The following is a 5,625-nucleotide window of genomic DNA, read 5'->3' as shown; positions in this document are numbered from 1 at the left end:
TGACTCTCAGACTTGGGGACTAATAAACTTTTTATTGTGGTAGTATAGTAAGTAGACCAAATCCACTATCAGCATCATTTCAAAGCAAAAGATATTTTAACATCACAAACTCAAGAAACAATCTTAAAATAAATAAAAGTTCTTTAAATTTTAGCAATTCTGCTTCATGAAAAACATACTGCATCGTCAGTTACATTCTGAAACCTAACTGGGAGCTCTGATCTTACTCACTTGGCATTTCTGGAATCTAATATTTATGTTATTTTTAAACAAACATTTAAATTTTAGAGCAATTTTAGATTACAGAAAAATTTCAAAGATGATACAGAGAGCTCTATATACACTAAACCCAGTTGCTCCTACTATTAACATCTTACATTAGTATGGTAGATTTATCACAACTAATGAACCAATACTGTACACTGTAATTACCTAGTAAAGTCTAGACTTTGTTCAGATTTTATTAGTTTTTACCAACGGCCATTTTTCTTTTCCAGGATCCCAACCTGGAGAAGGCAATGGCACCCCATTCCAGTACTCTTGCCTGGAAAATCCCATGGACGGAGGAGCCTGGTAGGCTGCAGTCCATGGGGTCGCTAAGAATCGGACATGACTGAGCGACTTCACTTTCCCTTTTCACTTTTATGCATTGGAGAAGGAAATGGCAACCCACTCCAGTGTTCTTGCCTGGAGAATCCCAGGGACGGCGGAGGTTGGTGGGCTGCCGTCTATGGGGTCGCACAGAGTCGGACACGACTGAAGTGACTTAGCAGCAGCAGCAGGACCCCAACTAGGATACATTTCATTTGTTATGTCTCTTTAGTTTTTGCTTGGTTCTAAGTTTCTCATAATTTCCCTGGTTTTGGTATTCTTGACAGTTCTGAGACATACTGACTAGGTATTTTGTAGAACTCTCACTTGGGATTTCTATGATGTTATTCTCATGATTAGACTAGTATTAGAGATTTTAGAGAGGAAGACCGCAACGGTGAGGAGGCAGCTAGAAATTGTAGAAGAGTATCAGAATATCAGAGAGGAGAGCTGCAAAGACAGCGAGCTCTAGAGCCTGGCAGAGTTCTTTCTCATCTTCATCTGAGTTCTGATCAATAGATTCATCTGAGGAAATCACTCAATGCTGGCAGAATAATCACCAGAAAGGAACAGGCAGAAAAATCCTTAGGACTCAAAGAGAGGTAGAAGTAGTTCCTGTTTCCATCAGACCAAAGTGAAAAAGCTTTGTAATACGTGGGGCATTGGTACAGTACTCAGCAGAGTACTTCCTCAGTAACGGGTAAAAATTATCACTAACTTAAAGGGTGCTCTCATTTTAAAAGTAAGTCTCAAAAGAATCAAACCATCTCCTAGGTTTCCAAGATCGTGGCTACATTCCAGAACAAAGCTCAGAAATATTTAAAGGAATATAAAAATATCCAGCACCCAACAAGACAAAATTCAGTGTCTGGCTTCCAGTCCAAGATTTTCAGGATGCAAGCAAGCAAGAATATATGAACCCCAATGACAAGAAAAACCAATCAATAGATACAAGTTCCAGAGTGACACAGAAGATAACATTAGTAGACAAAGACACTGAATCAACTGTTATAAATATATTTTATATGTTCAAGAAAGTAAATATGAACATGTTAAAGGGAGACATGGAGAAAATAAAGATCCAAATTGAATCTCTAGAGATTAAAAAAAGTCTGAACCTGAGATAAAAAATACACTGGGTGAGTTAAATACCAGATTAGACACTGCAGGGGGGGAAAAAAAAGTGAACTTCAAGACATAGCAATAAAAACTATCCAAAATAAAACAGAGGAGGAAAAACAAAACTAGAAAAAAATGAACAGGTAAGCAATGAGTTGTGATAAATTCAATGTTTTTAAATAACAGATTAAAAAATTATTCTTTTGCAAGCCAGTTAAGTACAAAAATGATACTTCCAAATTCTCAAATAAAGTGACAAGACCAGAGTCATCTTCCATTAAAATGCTAAAACTGAAATCTACTACTTCTGCCAAGAACTTTAATATTCTCAAGCAGAATCAATACTTTAAAAGGCAAAGAAAACATAAAATTTACTGCATATATTTGACCATGTAACTGAAAAGCCTTTTGTGGTTGAGCCAGGTAACTTTTAAAGATCTACCATATTTTTCTTTCAACACTTTTTTCTGCAGAAAGAGCTATCAAAAAAATTATTGTAAAATCCAACAATGCAATGCAACTGCATTCCTACTTCTTTCCTCAGGATGGTAAAATTAAGTCAATTTTTAACTTGGCCTGAGATGAAAACCAAGTGATCTAAGAAGCTCAGTTGAACTCAGTGCAATAAATATAAGAAACTATAACAAGGGATCATATAAAAATTTCTACAGATTAAGTACTTTTTCATGTGCTTTTTGTTTAACTGTGAAGTTATCTATATTTCTTGCCCATTCTTTTTTTGTTAGTAGTTCATTTATCCTGAACATGAGTCCTTTGTCTAACGTTTTGCAAATATTTTACCAAACTATGACATGTCTACTTTCTTAACACATTTTTTTAATGAGCAGAAACTTAATCTCTATGAAATTTTACCATTAAACTTTCTGGTTAAAACTGTGTCCTAAGAAACCTCTACTTCTAAAACGATCTAATATTCTCTTATTTCCTTTAAAAACTTTATGGTTATATTTTTTATGGTGAAAACTATGGTCCCTCTTAAATTAATTTTTGTGTGTAGTATGAGATAGGGATTCATAAAATAAAACATTTTATTCATTTTTTTAATGTGGATACCCAGTTACTCTAGTGACAACAGTTAAAGTTCCATTGTTGCTCTTTGAAAACTTTACTACTAAATTAAAAATTGTTATTAAAATTTTTAAATAAATTTTTTGTTTATTTCTATAATTTAGTTCTTTCTCTAATAGGATACTCAGTTTCAACAGACTATTAAGTTGACAGGTTATCAACTTTAGACGTCAGTCACTTACCCAAAACAGGTACACAGACCATGTACTAGAATGACAGAAATTTAAACATGTGGGAAAAAAATTGCATTTCATGTTTTAAGGAACTGTTAAAAATAGAAAAGAAACAAGTATACACATGTAAACAAAACACAATTACAGTAATTCCTAATCTTATCATTGCCACTTAATTAAAGTAAGCCAACTAACATGGTTTCATTTGTTTAGTCTTTTGGAATTTCCATTAAGTACAAATTGTTTCATTGTAGAAGTTCAGAAACAGAATACATTTCAAATAAACCAAATACATGTTAAAAAATATATCTCCCTCATATTTAATTCTTTAGTAATGGGTACTTAATATATTCAAACTGTGCTGTATATTTAAAATGTTGATATTATTAATCCAAATTCATCATCAGCTATGTTACCTTCGTGTAACAGAGTATCTGACACTATGAACTATGGGTAAAATCTGTCATACACACATCATATTGTCTACTACCAAATGGACACATCTTCAACTCTTTAGAAACCCTTTGAGTCTTTTAAAAAGTTGTACTGAAATAAAATGTTACAATGTCCAAATTAAGTTAAAAAGCATTTGACAGAAAAACTAGAAAAAGTAGACTCAGAAGATTATACTTATTGCATATTTTAGTTCATTAGTAAATAAGAGGCCTTTGATTAAATGGTTATAATCCTTCCTGTACCATGCACCAACTGAAAAGGGGAATATACAATATTGTTAATTTATTTTTTTTAACCAGTTAAAAATAAATTTATTGATCCAAAATTATTGCCAAAAGACTTAAGGTAAGCAAAAACTTTACTTAAGCTTAATGCTCTTTTTAACTCCTGCACCAATGCCAGAAAGTTCACCAGTATAACGTTGCTCTTCCCTACGAACTTCACGAACCTGGCCTCTTCTGCAAATTTTGGCTTTTCTGAACTTCTCCCGGTGTTTCCCTCTGGGATGCCGACCAATCTTCTTTCTCCTAGGTGTAAGTCCCCTATTTTTAGCAATCTGATAAGTAATGGCTCTCTTTGCATTTTGATCTTCAAGAGCCTGTTCTTCGGTACTATTTTCTCCTTTCTTTCTCTTTAATTTTTGTCTCTCTTCCATTTCTTTATAGTATTTCAGTGCAGCTTCTTCATCAAAATCAGAATCACCAGAAAGGTCTGTAACAGCCAAGGCAGCAAGCAGAAGTCTCTGAAACTGATTTTGGCTTGGCCTCCATGGATTTTGCTTTTAAATTCAGTTCTTTCTTTCCAGCACCACCTTTAAGTGTAAGCATTTGACGAACTTCAGAGGACAGCTTCTGATCCACAACCGGCAACTTGCTGATCAAATTTCGGTAGGTAACAAGCCTTTCAATGACAGGATGTCCATGTGCAGGGACTCTCCTAGCTTTCAGGATCAGATAAAAACTAATGTTTGAGCAGTAGTTCAAACAGAGATTGTATTTGGTCCTCAGGTATTGGCTTCCTTTTCCAGGGGGGATGATCTGCTCCACTAACTGTGGCAGTACCTCCAGCTCATCCTTCATCTCTCTCAACTTCCCTTTCAAGTCGTCTACCAGCTCCAAGAGCTCTGGAGATTCCTTTCGCAGCATTTTCAGCTTCTCTTTCACGGAAACTTTCGCCAAATCCTTCACGACACGTGTCTCAGCCTCATTTACCTGAGGTACCGGTTTTGCAAAAGCCTCCACCCAGGTAACTCCAAAATCGTCCTCTTGCAGGGCTTGGGCTAAGCGCCGCTGAATGAGCTGTGCCTCCTCCTCTCTTTCCTCTTCCTCCACTTCTTGTTGACTCTGCCGCCTTGGGACTTGGAGCCATAGTCCGTGTCGTGGTAAAGTTTTTTTCTCTGACCCCACGACAAACTGGGATCCACAGAAGCCTCAGTCTCACTCTGCACGGAGCTCCCACCATCCTCATCGTCACCCTCCTCACTTTCTCCATCTTCATCGTCCTCATCGGCAACATCTAGGGCAAGCACCTCCTCCTCATCATCGCCATCCTCCTTGTGCCCACTCTCTGTCGCTCCAGCCCTTAGCCAAGGCGGCCCGAGATCGGGCCTCATGGAAATCATCTACCTTATCTTGGTAGTAGCTCGAGTTCCCCGGTGAGGGTGGAGATTCTAAGCCCTCTCCATTTTCGTCCGCTGGGCCGCGACGTGCCTTAGCTCGGACAGCTGCCCACTTGGCCGCTCCGCGCGCGCGCGCCGCCCGGATCTTCCCACCAGAGTTCGCGGTCTCAGCTTCTACACGGACTTCAGGCTTTTAGCCACCTCTGACCTCTGCTCACGAGCCACGCGTTCCAGCAACACGCAACTGTAACAGCCACGCGATCTCTCACCACGCTCGTCTTGCGGGCGCTCCAGTCGGATGCGGCAGTTTCATCTCCTTCCGGTCCCCAGGATCTGCTCATTTCTTAAAAATATTTCTTGAGTGACCTCACACTTTGCAAAATTCAAGTAATCAGGATAGTTTGTTGACCAACGAACCACAGCGATATAAGAAAAACACTGTGATGGTGCTCCTTTCCTTCAAAGCATTATTTAGAAATTTTCTTCTCAAGTGAGGCTTTCCCTCAAGACTCTTTAAAATTTAACCCCAACCCTCCAACTTCATATTCTCCTTTCCCTGATGCCCTAACCCCCGCAGCA

General features: G+C 38.0%; 1 pseudogene; it reads right to left on the bottom strand.

Annotated features, from left to right (window-relative positions):
- Positions 1-674: 674 nt before the first annotated feature.
- LOC122440809 lies at positions 675-5,387 on the bottom strand (annotated as a pseudogene).
- Between the last annotated feature and the right edge of the window lie 238 nt (positions 5,388-5,625).

This window comes from Cervus canadensis, chromosome 4 (assembly GCF_019320065.1).
Source record: "Cervus canadensis isolate Bull #8, Minnesota chromosome 4, ASM1932006v1, whole genome shotgun sequence".
Classification (NCBI taxonomy): Eukaryota; Metazoa; Chordata; class Mammalia; order Artiodactyla; family Cervidae; genus Cervus; species Cervus canadensis.
The sequence above is the reverse complement of the archived record's forward strand: the minus strand, read 5'-3'. Positions and strand labels throughout refer to the sequence as shown.